Source organism: Heteronotia binoei, chromosome 9 (assembly GCF_032191835.1).
Source record: "Heteronotia binoei isolate CCM8104 ecotype False Entrance Well chromosome 9, APGP_CSIRO_Hbin_v1, whole genome shotgun sequence".
Lineage (NCBI taxonomy): Eukaryota > Metazoa > Chordata > Lepidosauria > Squamata > Gekkonidae > Heteronotia > Heteronotia binoei.
Genome location: NC_083231.1, coordinates 6,458,809 through 6,478,651, shown reverse-complemented (window position 1 = coordinate 6,478,651; position 19,843 = coordinate 6,458,809).

Genomic DNA, 19,843 nt, shown 5'->3' with positions numbered 1-19,843 from the left:
AGTCAGCTTGGCAAGGCCGTTCCTGATTTGTTCTTGCCTTTTTACATTTTGATTTATGACTTTAGCAATGTAAATAAAAACATTTTGTGTGCGATGCATTTAACCGGGCAGACTGCAGAAAATGCATCAGCCCCACTGAAGTAACGACACCAGTTTGAATTACTGTCCAAAAGAGCTTACGCCAGTCTTTATCTTGCCAACTAAACTGCCCATTTACTGCTACTACTTTTAATTACATTAAGCCATGGGCTTTCGTATGTCTCCTGGCGTGATAACAATTCACCAAGCAAAGCATCCCGGGATCTGTGGTAACTGCATCGGCTTGAAGCGCATAACGGTATGCTGTTCCGGCAACACTAGAGAATTGTGCATCTATGCACATATACAGGGTGGAAAGCCGTGTGGTCTGAAGCAGCAGAACAAAGTTTGAATCCAGTGGCATCTGTTTTATTCAAGGTATAAGCTTTGATGTGCACGCACACTTCTTCACATACCAGGCATGCACATGAAAGCTTATAGCAGGGGTGTCCAAACTGCGACTCAGAAGCCACCTGGCTCTTTCACACATATTGTGTGGTTTTCCAGAGAGCCAGCTTGGTGTAGCGGTGAAGTGCGCGGACTCTTATCTGGGAGAACCGGGTTTGATTCCCCACTCCTCCACTTGCATCTGCTGGAGTGGCCTTGGGTTAGCCATAGCTCTCATAGAGGTTGTCTTTGAAAGGGCAGCTTCTGGGAGAGCTCTCTCAGTCCCACTCACCTCACGGGGTGTCTGTTGTGGGGGAAGGAGATAAAGGAGATTGTGAGCCACTCTGAGTCTCTGATTCAGAGAGAAGGGCGGGGTATTAATCTGCAGTCTTCTTCTTTTTGAAGTGAGGCCTTCAGAACTGCATTTTGTTTTATTTTTGGAGGGTGGCGATGTTGGCTTGCAGTAGAACAGGTCAGTTTGAGTCCAGGAGCACCTGAGAGACAAACAAGGCATAGCTCTTGTGAGTTAAAGCTCATGTGATCAGCTATGAATCTCAAATCTGGACTCAAATCTATTGGACTTGAATTTTGCCATTCATTTTACTGTACTCAAAAGTCGGTCGCCTCATTGTACTGTGGATCTTGGCAAGCACTGGTGAGATGGTGCTAGAAGTCTTCTTCTCAAAGCCCCCCCTGCCCCACTGGCCGGCTTGGAGAAGGCATTTGTCTCTTTAAATCACTTCGCTAAGCCATGCCAGCTGGCAGCTTGGAGAATACATTTAAGTTAAAGTTGCTTTCTTTCCCCCTCTGCTCCTTCCCTCCCTCCCCCATGTATTTGCCTGCCTGCCTGCCTTGTGGCTCTCAAACATCTGAAATCAATGTCTTACGACTCTCAAACATCTGACAGTTATTCTGTGTGGCTCTTATGTTAATCAAGTTTGGCCAGCCCAGGCTTATAGCTTAAATAAAACTTTGTTGGTCTTAAAGGTGCCACGGGACTCAAACTTGGTTCAATCGACATGTATGGGGGGAAGAAAGGAGAAGCAAGATCACCTGTGCAGGCCCAGAATCCACTGTTTGCACATGCCACATAGCTTTCACAACAGTGTGTGCACAAATTAATTTGACACATGTAGCCTTTGTACATGTGCCCAGGGTAGGGTTTCCACCTCTATGTTCAAAACTACCTGAAGATTTGAGGGTGGGGGGAAGGGATCTCGATGCAGTCTGGTGCCCTGCAGTCTACTTTTCAAAGCAACCCTTTTCTCCAGCAAAAGTGAAATAAATGTTTTAAATAAATAAGCAAGCAATTTATGTCGTCTCACGATCAGTTGTAATTCCTGGAGATCTCCAGCTGCCACAAGGAGTTTGGTAACCCTAGTCCAGGGCAGGGTCTTTTTTTGAGCAGGAACACACAGGAACACAGTTCCAGCTGGCTTGGCATCAGAGGGTGTGGCCTAATAGGCAAATGAGTTCCTGCTGGGCTTTTTCTACAAAAAAAACCCTGTGTGGGACAATGGTGATGTCAGATGGTGTGGCCTAATATGCAAATGAGTTCCTGCTGGGCCTTTTCTTAAAAAAAAACCCTGTGTGGGACAATGGTGATGTCAGAGGGTGTGGCCTAATATGCAAATGAGTTCCTGCTGGGCCTTTTCTACAAAAAACCCTGTGTGGGACAATGGTGATGTCAGAGGGTGTGGCCTAATATGCAAATGAGTTCCTGCTGGGCCTTTTCTGCAAAAAATGCTCTGGTCCATGGTATTCTTTAAGTACCCATAAATTTCCCCCCGTGAGGCAAATAGTACAACGAGGCATTTGTGGCTGGGAAAGTGGCACCAGGGCAAGACGGAAGCATCACCTCACAGGATAGCCTAGGGTTGCCAAGTCCAATTCAGGAAATATCTGGGGACTTTGGGGGTGGAGCCAGGAGACATTGGGGGCGGAGCCAAAAGCAAGGGTGTGACAAGCATAATTGAACGCCAAGGAAGTTCTGGCCATCACATTTAAAGAGACTGCACATCTTTTTAAATGCCTTCCTTCCATAGGAAATAATGAAGGATAGGGGCACCTTCTTTTGGGGTTCAGAGAATTGGACCCCCTGGTCCAAACTTTTTGAAACTTGGGAGGTATTTTGGGGAGAGGCACTAGATGCTATACTGAAAATTTGGTGCCTCTATCTCAAAAAACAAGCCCCCCCAGAGCCCCCGATACCCGCGGATCAATTTCCCATCATTCCCTATGGGAATCGTTCATGGAAGTGCATGATGGTTGTGGGGGCGGAGCTTCCCCCGCCGGCCAGCTGGCTGGGGGAGGGGGGAAGCCTGTAAAACCGGGAGATCCCCCTCTGGGACCTGGGGATTGGGAAGCCTAGGATAGTCCCAGTTGGAATCAGGGCCTTCACGTGCCTGGGAAATGGGTTGCTCACCCCTGACAGCTGACGGTCTTCCTCAAAGTCAGGATGGGAGAACTGAGACACTAGATTTGTGACTTTTCATTTGACCTGTAGTGGAGACCTCTATGGACTGGCGGTAGCTGCCTCAGTATTTTCAATACAAATCTTCCTGTGCTTGAGAGACGAGGCATCTTCAGCAGGAGGCTGAATGTCCTTGCCTGCTTTCTTGAGGATAGGGGCTGCCGCTGGCCCCCAGCCAGAAAGCCCCAGGAGCATTTAGGGGATGGGCACAGACACCGCTGCTGGTGAAAAGTAAAGTCACTGGATGCTCTAGGATTTGCAAAACTCTATGGTTATCATAGAAAATCCCATGACTATCACACTTTTCACCAGAAGTGATACTGGCATGTGCCCTCATCCTTCCCCCCTCATTTCCTTGCTATAACAGGAGGCCTGGCAACCCTGCGTGTGTGTGTGTTTGTGTGTGCGAAGCACTGTCAAGTTGCTTCAGACTAGGGTTGCCAAGTCCAATTCAAGAAATATCTGGGGACTTTGGGGGTGGAGCCTGGGGACTTTGGGGTGGAGCCAGGTGACATTGGGGGTGGAGTCAGGAACAAGGGTGTGACAAGCATAATTGAACTCCAAAGGGAGTTCTGGTCATCACATTTAAAGGGACTGCACACCTTTTAAAATACCTTCCTTCCATAGAAAATAATGGATAGGGGTACCTTCTTTGGGGGCTCATAAAATCGGGCCCCCTGGTCCAATCCTTTTGAAATTTGGAGGGTATTTTGGGGAGAGGCACTGGATGCTATATTGAAAATTTGGTGCCTCTACCTAAAAAAACAGCCCTCCCAGAGTCCCAGATACCTGCGGATCAATTTTTCATTATTTCCTATGGGAATAAGTCTCTATAGGGAATAATGGATTCCCAGCAGACATATCCCTCCCCTCCCCCTGCTTTCTGATGACCCTGAAGCAGGGGGAGGGCCTCCAAACCGGGGGATCCCCTGCCCCCACCTGGGGATTGGCAACCCTACTTCAGACCCATGGTGACCCCACCGATTAATGAGCCATTTTGGTGTAGTGGTTAAGTGTGCGGACTCTTATCTGGGAGAACCGGGTTTGATTCCCCACTCCTCCACTTGCACCTGCTGGCATGGCCTTGGGTCAGCCATAGCTCTTGCAGAGGTTGTCCTTGAAAGGGCAGCTTCTGGGAGAGCCCTCTCCAGCCCCACCCACCTCACAGGATGTCTGTTGTGGGGGAGGAAGGTAAAGGAGATTGTGAGCCGCTCTGAGACTCTTTGGAGTGGAGGGCGGGATATAAATCCAATATCTTCTTCTTCTTCTTCTTCTCAAGTCTTGCAAACTGAGGGTCCTTGACTGAGTCACTCCATTGCCTGTGTGGCCTTCCTCTTTTCCTAGCATGATTGTCTTTTCCAGGGACTCTTGTCTTTACCTGAGGTAACAAAAGTATGATAGTCTCAGTGTCGTCATTTCAGGTTCTAGGGAGAGTTCTACTTTTGTAAGTTAAAATTCTTTCTCTTATTACCATTGGAGTCAGATCATCTTTGTAATTTGAACAACAGTTCCCCCTTAACCAGGAAATGTGGAGGACTGGGGATATTGTGTAAAGCATTTGTTACGAGGGCCGGATCTGAAATAAATGGGAACTTGTTGGGCGGGCCATATGTGTTACCAAATGTAATGCCAGGTAGCAGAGATAGAAACCTCTAAACAGGCCTTTTTTTGAGCACAGGAACACAGATGGCTGGCTTGGCATCAGGAGGTGTGGCCTAATATGCAAATGAGTTCTGCTGGGGGTTTTCTTCAAAAAAAGCCCTGTGTGAAACACTGGTGATGTCAGGGGTTGTGGCCTAATATGCAAATGAGTTCCTGCTGAGCTTTTTCTACCAAAAAAGCCCTGCTTATAAAGGACACGAAAACAAAAATTAAAAAAAAAAACTTAAAATATGCTTTAAAAGTTAGCACTTGTTGGTCTTAAAGGTGCTTAATGTTATGTCTCCCATGTGATCCAGGGAACTGGGCAAATTTTCCGCAGCCAATAGAAGGATTAGAGGCTTGGCTCAATAGCTCTGCTGTGTGATTGAGAGAGCCTGGCAAAGCAAGCTCTCCCTCCCTCCTTCCTCCCCAAGGGAGGAGCCTCAGCTAATGGAGAAAAGAGAGCCTTTGCTCTGTAGCTCCTATGCGATTGACCAAGCCTGACAAAGCAAGCTGTGATGCAGAAGGAAGCAAGAGAGAGGGAGAAGGAAGCAGATTACAGTCAGTTGCTCGGGGGCCTGATAGGAGCCCTCTGGGGGCCTGATTTGGCTCCCGGGCTACATGTTTGACATCCCTTGCGTAAAGCTTCTGTGCTTCCTAGTCAAATGATGATGTGTTGGGTTTTTTTGCACCTGACCCAATAGTTTTGGCCGAGGGACTTCGGGACTCAGGTTCAAATTCCCATCAGGCATGAAGCTCACCTTGGGCTAGTCATTCTTGACCAGGTTCTTTGAAGGGTTGCTGTGAGAATAAAAAGAAAAACTGAGCCACTTGGAAGAAGGAAGCGATTAAATGTACTAGACAGATAATCCCTTGTCCTTTGACAATGAGATTAAGCCTGTGTGGTCTGCTCCGCGCTACTGTACATCTCAGCTTGTAAATACCCTGTGTAATATTTCTTTGAGACAAATGCATGGGAGCTTTAGCAAAAAAAAGCTTGTGACTGGGAGCCAGGAGTTCAATTTAAGATGGGCTGTTCTAGAGGCAGAGGGCCGGAGAACAGCAAGGCCTAAAATAGGTCTTCTCAAGCTATGCTTTCTTCAACGGATTTGCTATAAGGAGAGTTAGAGAAGTATAAGCTCTCCTGATTGGGACGGGCATCCAGAGAGTTTTGTAAACAATGAATACCTCCCTGTTTTATCACAGGATGAGCTCTTGTTTAAGCCTGTTAGCATGGCATAGTGGTTAAAAATGGTGGACTCTAATCTGGAGAACCGGGTTTCATTCCCCACTCCTCTTCCACATTAAGCCTGCTGGGTGGCCTTGGGTTAGTCACAGTTCTCTCAGAACTCTCTCAGCCTCACCTACCTCCCATGGTACTTGTTGTGAGGAGAGGAAGGGGAGGTGATTGTAAGCTGCTTTGAGACATCATAGGGTAGAGAAAAGTAGGGTTAAAAAAACAAACAAAAATTCTTCTTTTCACTCAATGTAATAACCACCCAGGGGTGGGGGTTCAAGATATTTTGTTGCCATAAGCAAGGTCTGTGGTATATTTATTGTATGTATGTATGTAATGGAACAGTCTGTTCCTCCCCTAATATCTGTATGATTTAGTTTGGTCCTCTTGGGTGGAGTTCTTGTTTCAGTTTCTGGTTTTGTATGTTAGCTGAAGACATTGGTGGTTGGTAGGGTTGCCAAGTCCAATTCAAGAAATATCTGGGGACTTTGGGGGTGGAGCCAGGAGACTTTGGGGGTGGAGCCAGGAGACATTGGGGGTGGAGCTAGGAACAAGGGTATGACAAGCATCATTGAACTCCAAAGGGAGTTCTGGCCATCACATTTAAAGGGACTACACACCTTTTTAAATGCCTTCCTTCCACAGGAAATAATGAAGGCTAGGGGCACCTTATTTTGGGGCTCATAGAATTGGACCCCTTGGTCCAATCTTTTTGAAACTTGGGGGGTATTTTGCCGAGAGGCACTAGATGCTATACTGAAAATGTGGTGCCTCTATCTCAAAAAACAGACCCCCCCCCCCGAGCCCCCGATACCCGCGGATCAATTCTCCATCATTCCCTATGGGAATCGTTCATGGAGGTGCATGATAGCTGTGGGGGCGGGGCTTCCCCCACCGGCCAGCTGGCTGGGGGAGGGGGGAAGCCTATACAACCGGGGGATCCCCCTCTGGGACCTGGGGATTGGGAAGCCTAGTGGTTGGAGTTGTCTCCTTGCAAATAAACAGTTGATGCTTTGAGCCAGCTTGTCTCTGCTGAATGGACCTGAGAACAGGTGCAGGAGTGAGTACTCCAACCTGGGACAGGACTGGATCGACATGTTTTTTGAGGGGGGGGGGCAAAATTAAAAAATGACGCCCCCTTTTGGGCCATTCTGTCTTATGATCCCATAGAATACAATGGACTCCGTACCCAATTTGGCACCCCCCCCTCCGTCGGCACCTGGGGCAAGCCCCCCTAGATCCGGCCCTGACCTGGGAACCCGCAGCCAAAGGGGGCATTACAAGCTCCGCCCACCAACCACAGGACAGAAGGTCTAAAAATGATACCAGTTCTGATGACACCACAGATGATGGGCAGGAGGCATACAAGCCTCTGAGGTGCATTTAGGGCTGCCACATCTGCGGCTATAGTGGGAGAGCTCCTAGTCGCAACCCCTGATGCTGCTTAGGAGGCAGGCTGGGGAAAAACGGAAGAAAAAAATGCTGTTGTGCCAACCCTGTGATGTAACTTCGGTGTTCAGCCAGGAAATGACACCATGCTGCTGAGGCAACGCTCTGGCCTCCACCAGTCTCCTGCCAGGTGCCAGCTTTTGGCTGGTAGCCATAGGGGCATTGCCACCCTCCTTGTTTTGGTATCCCAAGCAGTTGCTTGCATGGTGTGGCCAGAGAACCAGCTCTGTAGTCACCAATATTTTCCTCTCCCTTCCCATTCCCCAAAGGGATCCTGGGGCCTGAGCTGGCTGACAGCAGAGACCGGGGGCTCCTGTCCTGAGGCCCACCTGAGCTATCCAGGCCAGGGCAGCAGTGCTGGATTAAACCCTACGGCAGTCAAAATCTTGGGGGGCCCCTCGCAAATTATCTCAGAGTTGGACTGCCCGCCCTGCCACCCGTGGCTCTACTGCAGCCTGCAGGCACCTTCTTAAAAGGCCCTTTTACTAAGCTGCAGGGGAGAGATAGAGAGAGGCAAACTTGGCAACAACACCAGCATCAGCTGCACCAGGCAGGTCGGGCAAAGAGCGGTTCAGTTGCTGGCTGAGTGTGCATGCTGGGAGGGCTGCAAGCAGGAGAAACCGGGGGGGGGAGGAGGAAGCCAGCATGGGGGCCCTAAAGTCATGGGGGCCCATAGGCCAGTCCCTACTTGGCCTAATTGTTAATCCGGCCCTGCAGGGCAGCATTGCCAACTATGGTTTGGGAAATTCCTGGATCCTTGGGGTAGAGTCTGAGGAGGCAAGGCATGGAGAGGTGAGGGCCCCCAGTAGGCTTCCCAAGCCCCCTGCCCTGCCGGGGGACCCCCATATTAGCAGCCTCCTCCCCCGCTCTCCAAAAATCTGGAAGCGGGGGGGGGGAATGGTGCCGTGTCTCTTTCCCTGCCTGCCTCCCTCACAGGCTTCAGGCTCCTCCCCTCCTCCGGGTCACAAAGACCCACCTACCACCGGCCTGCTATTCGCTCCAGTCCAGCCTCCCTTCGTGAGGTGCATGCTGGGACTCATAGTCCTTGCGTCCTCTCCGGCTGCTGGGTGGCATCTCCAGAGGTAGAAACGCACATGGTCCTCTGGGGGATATGTTATTAAAAAATTGTGATTGAATCGCTGATTGAAAGGCTTCCTCTTGGGATGGTGTGTCTGTGTTACTTTGAAGAAGTTGGCAGCAACTCGTGAGTAGAGAGGCCAATCCCCCTTCAGAGTCGCCAGAAATTGGGGGGGGGGGGGGGGAGTCTGCTGAGCACTTCATTATTCTCTATGTGGAGATTAATTCTCATAGGGTATAATGGGAAATTGATCTGGAGGTTTTGGGGGCTCTGGGGGAGCTGTTTTTTGAGGTAGAGGCACCAAATTTTCAGTATAGTATTTAGTGACTCTCCCCAAGGTATCTCCCAAGTTTCAAAACGATTGGACCATGGGGTCCAATTCTATGAGCCCCAAAAGATGGTGCCCCTATCCTTCATTATTTCCTATGGAAGGAAGACATTTAAAAAGGTGTGCGGTCTCTTTAAATGTGATGGCCAGAACTCCCTTGGAGTTCAATGATGCTTGTCATACCCTTGTTCCTGGCTCCGCCCCAATGTCTCCTGGCTCCACCCCCAAAGTCCCCAGATATTTCTTGAATTGGACTTGGCAACCCTAGCCCCGAGGGAGTAGAACACCATAGAGACCACCTTCCAAAGCAGCCATTTCCCCAGAGGAACTGATTGATGTCACCTGTGGAGCAGCTGTAATTCTGGGAGACCCCACCTGGGGGTTGGCAACCCTATTACACCATATCCTAGGGAGGCCACAAGCCCAGAGCCCTTTGGCTTTTGCCCGTTGGCTCATGTCTCCAGCCACGTCCAGGCCACATACCTGCAAAGGGAGGAGGAATGGAAGGCAGCTCAGAGCCAGCACACCTCTCCTTCTGCTGCCAGGAAGACGCTCCCTTCCCTTCCTCCACTGCTTTCCATGCCGAGGGTCCCGCATTCGACCCGTGTGAGGGTCTTCTTGAGTGGAGGATCTGGCCTCAGCTGGAGGCTTTGGGGAGCTCCTGCCGGTTAGAGTGGAGAACACAGAAAGATTGTGGGGCCTGGTGAGTTTGGGACTTTTATCATAAACTACCTGATAAATTTTAACACAGAACCTCAAGAGATAATGCTTTTTTTAAAAGACTGTGATGCCATCTTGTGGCTCCTGAAAAAATTTAAGTCTCCTTTATCAACTGTTTGTGCCATCCTAGGTTTTTAAAATAGAAAATTTTAGCTCACTTTTTAGTCAAAATTGTCACCCAAAGAGACTCACAGGGACCACAGCACGAATAACGAAAACACCGGTACGAACTGTGATGTATTTACCTCGCAATTTCACCATCTACTCCCCCCTTCTAATATTTGTGTGAGTTGGTTTAGTTCAGAGGAGGCCAAACTATGGCTCAGGAGCCACGTGTGGCTCTTCCACACATATTGTGTGGCTCTCAAAGCCCCCACTGCCCCATCAGCTGGCTTGGAGAAGGCATTTCTCTTTAAATCCCTTCTCCAAATGTTTCTCACAGGTTCATTGCTGGGATGCGGTGGGAGTCAACTGGCAACCCTGGCAGGTTAAATTTGTTGTCACTTAGAGTTTTGCCACGCGACCCCTTCCTCTACAAAATGGCTGGCATAACAAAGGAAGAGTGTGTGCCCTATTGAGCATTTTGCTCTTATTTCTGTTCTTCAGGAAAGGTCACTGAATCAAGAAATCTCTTTTGGCAGGTACTCAGTAGTGCCAATACATCATAATGTCTGGATTCTCAGTGCTGGTACTAACAGTGGATTTATTTCTCTTTGTGGAAAGAAAAGTATACATTTTGGGAGAAAAGAATCAAATATCTAGGTGTTCTTATTTCAAATAAGTGTAGCAATTTAAAAACAGACAATTATGATAAACTACTTAAAGAAATTTAAAAAAGACTTGGAAAAATGGCATGACTTGAACCTATCTTTAATGCGAAGAATAGCCTTAATAAAGATGAATATCCTTCCAAGGCTATTATCTTTGTTTCAAACTATTCCAGTATTTTTAAATAGTGGATTTTTTCAAGAATTGAACAAGATGGTCTTCAAATATGTTTGGCAAGGCAAAAAACCTAGAATCAAACTAAAGACACTGCAAAATTCCAAATTAAGAGCAGATATGGGCCTTCCAGACTGGCAATTGTATTACAAAGCTTCCGTGCTTTTGTGGGTAAGAGACTGGATACTACTGAATGATAAGAGATAATTGTTGTTAGAGGGACATGATCACTATGGGGTGGCATGAGTATCTATGGTATCAAAGACTTGAAGGCCATTCCTATTTAAGAACCATTGGTTTTGGAAATCCTTGTATCATACGTGGTCATGGTTAAAAATCAGAATTTATCAAAAAATTCCAAGATGGGTCTCTCCAGTGGAAGCATTTACCCATCCAAATCTTTTAAAACCAAATCGGAGTTATAGATATGATGACTTGTTGGGAAAAGATAATCAGCTGAAAACCAGAGAGGAGTTGGAAAATATGAATATTAAAATGAATTGGTGGTTGAGAATGCAAGTTGAATCTAGGTATGTCAAAGACAAGATGACAGGTTTCAATACAGAACAATACCCATTTGATAAAATACTTTTAGGTCCACAGGAAAAGCTAATCTCCAAATTATATGCGTATCTACTTCAGATGAAGACACAAGATGAAGTTGTAAAAGATTGTACGGTTCAATGGAGGGGAAATTTTGGTCACAACATCACATTAGAAGAATGAGAAAGATTGTGGAAGTTCAATGTTAATTAACTAGGTCAGTAACTTTTAAAGAAAACGTGTATAAGATGTTTTATAGATGGTACTTGACTCCCCAGAAATTGTGCAAGATCTATACTAATATGTCTAACAAATGTTGGAAACGTACTAAACAGGTTGGTTCTTTTTATCATATGTGGTGGACATGTGAGATGGTGAAGGGCTGTTGAAAAATGGTTCATGAAATACTACAGAAAATTATGACGACACAGATTCAATTCAAACCAGAACTATTTTTATTGAATATATTTCCTGAGGACTATTCCAAAGAAATAAGACATTTGTTGGCACATTTCAACACAGCAGCCAGGATTCTCTTGGCACAGAGATGGAAATCTCAGGAAATTCCCACGAAAACGGTGGGAAAAATTCTGGAAACAGCAGAGCTGGACTTTTTATCCCAGCTGTTGGCTGGGAAATCTAAGGAAGAAGCAAGAAAATACTGGATGAAATGCTACGCCTGGTTAGACACTCAAGACCTTTAAGATTCTTTGGTGTGAACGTATTTCTTCTCGTTTCCTGTATTTTATATTACAAAATTGCCTTTACTGGAATTGTCAAAACTAATAGATATCAACCAAAAGATTCATAATATAATATATTAAAATGTTGATGTTGTTTAACTTAGAGATAATATGTGACAATTTATGTATTTTAAGAAAGTATTGCAGATGTAGACTTGTATTCTTTGAAAGTATCTTTATGCAGAATAAGGTTAATATGTATTTTGTTTTCTATTCCCTGCCCCTATTTTTCATGAAACTAATAAAACTTTTCAAAACTCGAAAAGTATACATTTTGTACCATACCTATCAGTAGTAGCAAAGCACTCTGTACAGCATGTCTTTGGAATGGTTAAAGGTTTGCTTGTGAGTTGAAGAAATGATGGTGTTTGATACTTTGGAAGAAAAATGTTCCCTCGTTACTTTAAATGAAACAAAAATACAGTCAGATGATTCAGCGCAAAATGGCAGCGTTTTATGGCATTTGAAGGAAATATGAATAGTTTTCTCAATGTATGTATTTATGTATAGTCCACCTTTCTCATTGAGACAATCAATAGAATCAATAGAATGAGACAATCAATACAATAGAATCAATCGAATACAATAGAATCTATAGAATGAGACAATCAATACAATCAATAGAATGAGCCATCAATAAGTAGTCTAATATGATTAGGAAAAGTAGGACTTAGGTGGTTGCTTCATTTCCCCCTGTAACCCCTTCACCACACTATTTTCCTTTTCCTTCCTCCTCCCATAATCTCTCTCCTTTCCCTACTTCTTTCTCTTCTTCCCATTTACCAACCACTCTTATCTGCCTTCCCAACCTCCAGCTTTATTAATTACCAGAAATAAGACCCATTGTGAGAAAAAATACAACGGGCTCTAGAAAAAGGCTCAGGGCCCCTGCTGTCTTTCCACCCACCCAAGTGAAGGCATTAACTTCCCCCCACACTCCCACCCACAAATACTACATATGAACATAAGAGAAGCCATGTTGGATCAGGCCAATGGCCCATCCAGTCCAACACTCTGTGTCATACAGTAGCCAAATACACACACACACACACACACACACTGTGGCTAATAGCAACTGATGGACCTCTGCTCCATATTTTTATCTAACCCCCTCTTGAAGCTGGCTATGCTTGTAGCCGCCACCACCTCCGGTGGCAGTGAATTCCATGTGTTAATCACCCTTTGGGTGAAGAAGGACTTCCTTTTATCCGTTTTAACCTGACTGCTCAGCAATTTAATTGAATGCCCAAGAGTTCTTGTATTGTGAGAAAGGGAGAAAAGGACTTCTTTCTCTACTTTCTCTATCCCATGCATAATCTTGTAAACCTCTATCATGTCACCCCGCAGTCGACGTTTCTCCAAGCTAAAGAGCCCCAAGCGTTTTAACCTTTCTTCATAGGGAAAGTGTTCCAAACCTTTAATCACTCAAGTTGCCCTTTTCTGCACTTTTTCCAATGCTATAATATCCTTTTTGAGGCGCAGTGACCAGAATTGCACACAGTACTCCAAATGAGACCGCACCATCGATTTATACAGGGGCAATATGATACTGGCTGATTCGTTTTTAAGTCCCTTTCTAATAATTCCCAGCATGGCGTTGGCCTTTATTATTGCAATCGCACACTGTCTTGACATTTTCAGTGAGTTATCTACCACGACCCCAAGATCTCTCTCTTGGTCAGTCTTCCAGTTCACATCCCATCAACTTGTATTTGTAGCTGGGATTCTTGGCCCCAATGTGCATTACTTTGCACTTGGCCACATTGAACCTCATCTGCCACGTTGACGCCCACTCACCCAGCCTCAACAGATCCCTTTGGAGTGCCTCATAATCCTCTCTGGTTCTCGCCACCCTGAACAATTTAGTGTTATCTGCAAACTTGGCCACTTCACTGCTCACTCCCAACTCCAAATCATTCATGAACAAGTTAAAGAGCATGGGACCCAGTACTGAGCCCTGCAGCACCCCACTGCTTACCGTCCTCCGCTACGAAGACTGCCCATTTATACTCACTCTCTGCTTCCTTTTAATTAGCCAGTTTTTGATCCACAAGAGGACCTGTCGTTTTATTCCATGACTCTCGAGCTTACTAAGGAGCCTTTGATGGAGAACTTTATCAAAAGCTTTCTGGAAGTCAAGGTATACAACATCTATTGGGTCTCCTTTGTCCACATGTTTGTTCACCCCCTCAAAGAACTGTAACAGGTTAGTGAGGCAAGATCTTCCCTTGCAGAACCCATGCTGAGTCTTTCTCAATAACTCGTGTTTATCAATGTGCCTACTCATTCTGTCCTTGATAATGGTTTCTACCAACTTTCCCGGTATTGAAGTCAGACTGACTGGCCTGTAATTTCCTGGATCTCCTCTGGAACCCTTTTTAAAGATGGGGGTGACATTTGCTACTTTCCAGTCCTCAGGAACGGAGGCAGATTTCAATGAAAGATTACATGTTTTTGTCAGATCCACAAGTTTAACTTTGAGTTCTTTCAGAACTCTTGGATGTATGCCATCCGGACCTGGTGACTTATTAGATTTTAATTCGTCTATCAGTTGTAGGACCTCCTCTCTTGTCACCTCAATCTGACTCAGGTCTTTCAACACCCCTTCCAAAATAAGTGGTTCTGGAGCGGGCAAACACTTCTCATCTTCCACAGTGAAGACGGAGGCAAAAAATGCGTTCAGCTTCTCAGCCATTTCCCTATCCTCCTTCAGTAATCCTTTGACCCCTTGGTCATCCAAGGGCCCCACTGCCTCTCTGGCTGGTTTCCTGCTTCTAATATACTTGAAAAAAAAATTATTGTTGGTCTTTATGTTTTTTGCAATATGCTCCTCATAGTCTCTTTTTGCCTGCCTGATCACAGTCTTGCATTTGATTTGCCACAGCCTGTGTTCCCGTTTATTAATCTCACTTGGACTAGCTTTCCACCACTTAAAGGAGTCCTTCTTACCTTTTACAGCTTTCATTACTTTGTTTGTTAACCATGCAGGCCTTTTCTTATACCTGTTTGTGCCTTTCCTAACTTGTGGTATATATTTTATCTGAGCTTCTAGGATTGTAGTTTTAATTAGCCTCCAAGCTTCCCCAAGGGTTTTGACTGTATTTACTTTTTCTTTCAGTTTCCTCTTCACATGCCTCTTCATCTCAGAGAATTTACACCTTTTAAAGTTAAATGTGGTTGTGCTGGCCTTTTGGGGCAACTCTCTATTTATACAAATGGTGAAATCAATAACGTTATGGTCCCTGCTCCCAAGTGGTGCGATCACTTTTACATCTCTCACCAAGTCTTGGGCTTTACTTAGGACCAAATCCAGGATCGCCCCACCCCTAGTAGGTTCTGAGACCATCTGCTCCATAGCACATTCATTGAGAGCATCTAGAAACTCCATCTCTTTCTCTCTGTGTTTTAACAATTTATTGATAACATATGGTTACAAAACTTAATTATACAATTTTCTATACTAACCCATATGGTAATTCAATCCCCCTTCCCTCCAATGTTGACTTCCCCGAAGTTATAGATTTAAGTTCAATACTAAAGGTACTACTAACCGATCAAAATTCAATATTTTTTTCTCATTAATGCTAAAAAATTGTCCAATGTCTTTTTACATTCCACTCTTTCTCCATATATCCTTTAAATTTCTTCCACTCTTTTTTGAATATGTCTAAATTATAGGCCGTTTTCGCACTAGCGTTTACTCCGGCGTAGCACCCCATTTACCTCCGGATCTTTTCCTGGTTTTCGCACCTGTTGCTCCGGCGCTGCGTCTTGCTCCGGTGCTGCAGGGGTTTCACGCCGGAGTATCTAGATCCACCTCCTTCCGGAGTTTTTGAAAACCTCCGGATCCACACCGGATCCACTCCTCGGAGTTTGCTGTGGGAAATCCATCCACGCCGGATTGACTGCTTTGTGGGCGTCACCCTCTCCCTTTCCGTCCTCCCACCCCATCCACCCCCTTGGCCAATCATCAGCCGTTCGCGGCGCTTCCCAAAAGTGCCCGCACGGCCATTTTTTTAAAAAAACTTCATCTTTCTTGCGTAATAGCGATATTTCGAAATTAACAAATAGAAAAAAAACCCCTCCTGAAGCGGCGGGTATGTGAGGTTGCTTTCCCGCTGTTGCGTTATTTCGCAACTTCGAAATTGCATTATACATTATACATTGTTGGGGGGGGGGGAATCTAGTGCCGGCGTGGGCCAAAGCGTTCATGTGTGTGTGTTTTAAAAAGGCAATGCCTCCCTCAGCTGTGCCACCAGCATTTCTGGACCTGCACAAAATCGCCATGTATAAAATGGGAAGTTGGAGTCCTGCATTCTCCTCCCTGGATACATTCCGCTCGGTTAGAAAACAGACGCGAGCTCGCTCTTCACACGCGCCACAGAAGGGGAAGGAGAGAATGGGGCAGGGGGGGGGAGCTCTGGCAGCAGGAGTCAGTCAGGTCCCCGTTGCAGCTGCAAGCGCCAGCCGGGGAGGGGGAAGAGCGCGGAGGAAATGCCAGCTTCGCCACCCGAGAGGGATCGAGGCTGGGAAGGGAAGAAGCTGCCACACACACACACACACACACACAAACCCCTCGATTTCTCTCTCTTCGTTATTGCGATATTTCGCAACTCCGGAAAATAGACGCGAGGTCGCTCTTCACACACGCCACAGAAGGGGAAGGAGAGAATGGGGCGGGGGGGGGGAGCTCTGGCAGCAGGAGTCAGTCAGGTCCCCGTTGCGGCTGCAAGCGCCAGCCGGGGAGGGGGAAGAGCGCGGAGGAAATCCCAGCTTCACCACCCGGGAGGGAGCGAGGCTGGGAAAGGAAGAAGCTGCCACATACACACACACACACACGCAACTCTGGAATTTGTGTTGGGGGGGGAATCTAGTGCTGGGATTCTCCACTGTGAATGCTTCTGTTAATACATAAAGGGCTGTGGAGGATACTACAGCTGCAGCCACTCCATAAGCAGAAGCGGCACACGTGATGCGGTTTACGTTGTTACGTTGTTATGCAATTAGACTTGCGCTTAAAAAAAAAAGATTGACAGGGCATCGAACTCAAGTCGATGCTAGTGCAAAAACGATTTGAGCCGGGGCTTCATGGAAAGCGACTCCACTAAAGAGGCAATGTGCGAAAACGAGGAAAATGATCCGGACATAATTGCGCCGAGGAATAAGGGGAGCAAACGCTAAGTGCGAAAACGACCATAGTCTCTTAGAGTTCTAGTTAGTTTGTCCATCTCACTCCACGATAAAACTTTCATAATCCATTTCTCTGGTCCCATTTCTCTGGTATTTTTTCTTGTTTCCACAACTGCGCATACAATGTCCTAGCAGCTGAGAGCAAGTACCAAATTAAAGTCCTGTCTTCCTTTGGAAATTTTTCTAATTGTAATCCAAGCAAAAAAGTCTCTGCAGTTTTCTTGAAGTCGTAACCCAAAATTTTGGAGATTTCTTGTTGTATCATCTTGTTGTATCATCTTGTATCATGTTGTACTCTTTCGCTTTTTCACAAGTCCACCAAAAAAGCTCAGTCTCTTTCTCTCGACCTGAACACATATTGACCCAATCAATCTGCAGGTAGTTAAAATCTCCTATTACGACACAGTTTTTACGTTTAGCCGCTATCTTTAATCCTTCCATCATATTATAATTGTCCTCTATCTTTTGATTTGGTGGGCGATAACAAACTCCCATAGTTAAATTTCCTTTTGGGCCCTCTATTTCAAAGGATTTCTAGAAGGGAATCTAATTCTCTGACCTCAGTCTTACTGGACTGTATACCCTCTCTGACATACAGAGCCACCCCACCTCCAACCCTTCCCTCTCTATCCTTCCGATATAACTTATATCCAGGAATCACCGTGTACCACTGATTCTCCTCATTCCACCAAGTTTCTGAAATTCCCACAATGTCTGTTTTCTCCCAACACTAAACATTCCAACTCACCAATTTTACTTTGAACACTTCTAGCATTTGTATAAAAACATCTATAATTTCCCAGGCAAGCTAGGCCCACAACCTTCCTCCTGCTGCCTTGAGACTTTGGCAGACAGTCCATACTGTTTGTCACCATCTCAGTGGACAACTCTGATGCATTACCCGGTAGAAAAGTAACAGCTAACCCTTCATCTCTTTGAGATGAGTCCCCCCGAACCAGAGACATTTCATCTCCCATCGGTTTCCCCCCAAGATTTAGTTTAAAAACTGCTCTGCCACCTTTTTGATTTTAAGCGCCACCAGCCTGGTTCCATCTGGGGATAAGTGAAGACAGTCTCTTTTGTACAGCTCCCGCTTGTTCCAGAAAGCATCCCAGTGTCTAACAAACTTAAACCCTTCCTCCCTACACCATCGTCTCATCCACACATTGAGACTTCTAATTTGTGTCTGTCTCTCCAGCCCTGCATGTGGAACAGGTAGCACTTCTGAGAAGGCTACCTTGGAGGTCATGGCCTTAAGTCTACTGCCTAGCAGCCTAAATTTTTCCTCCAGGACCTCATGACTGCATTTCCCCACATCGTTGGTGCCAACATGCACCACGACCACTGGCTCCTCCCCAACACTGTCTATCAGTCTATCTACTACACGCGTAATGTCCGCCACCTTCGCGCCAGGCAGGCAAGTCACCATACGGTCAGTACGCGGTTTTGCCATCCAGCTGTCTACTTGCCTAAGGATCGAATCACCAACTACCAAGACCCCCCCTCTCTCCCTGCCCAGGGATGGTTCCTTGGCGCAAAAGGATACCCGCTCACCAACTGAAGAAGAGGTCCCTTCTGAGGGCGCATTTACCTGCACACAGGAGGCCAGGTAAATTCTGAAGCATTTCCTGCTCCAGTGGGGAAGCCCAGATTGCCTTTTTGATTAGGGAAAATGGGAAATGGGTGCCAGGAAACACAATGGTGGGGGGCCAAGTAGGAACCTCTTCTTGTGGATAGATCCAGATGGGCAGCCATACTAATCTGAAGCAGTAGAACAAAGTTGGAGTGCAGATTTATTCAAGGTATGAACTTTGGTGTGCACAAACACTTGCTCAGATACACTGAAATGGAGGTTAACAGTTCACATATATAGGCAGATACCTCTACATAGGTAAACAGCAAATTAGCATAGAACTTAATTAGGATGTTTTGACATGTGCAGAGATCAAACAGCAATAACATACTAAGTTCATAGGATCACCATTTGTTTGAATTTAATCGGGGGGGGGGGAACTGTAGAGCAATAAATATGTCAAAATAGGAGACAGGTGTGTAAAAGTATCCTTCTTAATTGTTAAGAGTAACATACAGAGACTCAGTTGTTACTTTTCTTGTGGTTCCGCTTCACATCCACTTGTCTTTGCTTCCAGACACGGCTGGTGGGAAAGTGACACTGGAGAAGAGAATATGGGGAACTAGGGCTGCCAAGCCCCCGGTCCGGGTGGGAAATCCATAGAGTTTTCCCTCACAAATGGCTAGAGCGTCCGGGAAAACTATAGTGTTTTCCCGGAAACGCCTAGAGTGGCCCCGCATGGGTGCCTCCATTTTGATGACGTTTCTTCCTGGTGATGTCATCACGTCACGCACACGCAAAGCACGTGTGAAAGTCCCCCGCTACGGGAAGCTGGGGATCTGGCAACCCTATGGGGAACTGAGCCCTGCGCAGGCAACAGGAGGATTTTGTGACTCAGATGCCTCCCCCTCCCCCCATGATCTCTGGTCTGGGAAACTCCTGGAGATTAGGGGAGGAGCCTGGGGAAGGCGGAGTTCGGGGAGGGGGGAGAGCTGAGCAGGGATATGATTCCAGACTCCAAATCTGCCATTTCCTTCAGGAAACAGACCTCTATAGCCCAGGTAGTTGTATCTCCAGAAGAACATGGTCTGTTATATTCTCTTTGAGCTTTATATCATATTACTTTTTAAAATTCTATATATTATATTATGGTATGGTATTGTGACATCTCTAGGGGTGTTTTCTGTTTTCACAGTTGCCTTAAGGATTTGTAAAACCTATGAATGTTGCAGTCAAGTTTGACCATTGTATGAGGATATAAAAGTAGGTCTCTCTCTTTTTTTTATATGGCTTAACAATCAGTTAAGTTTGGATATGTTTTATTATGTATTCTTGTGTTGTTTAGATATTTTGGTTATATTATTCAGTTCTGGACCTGAAGTCGAGTGTTGGACATGGAGAAACAAAATCGGCTTCCTGGAGTCCTTCATGCTGAATTTAAGTGGCAACCTTGTGTGCTTA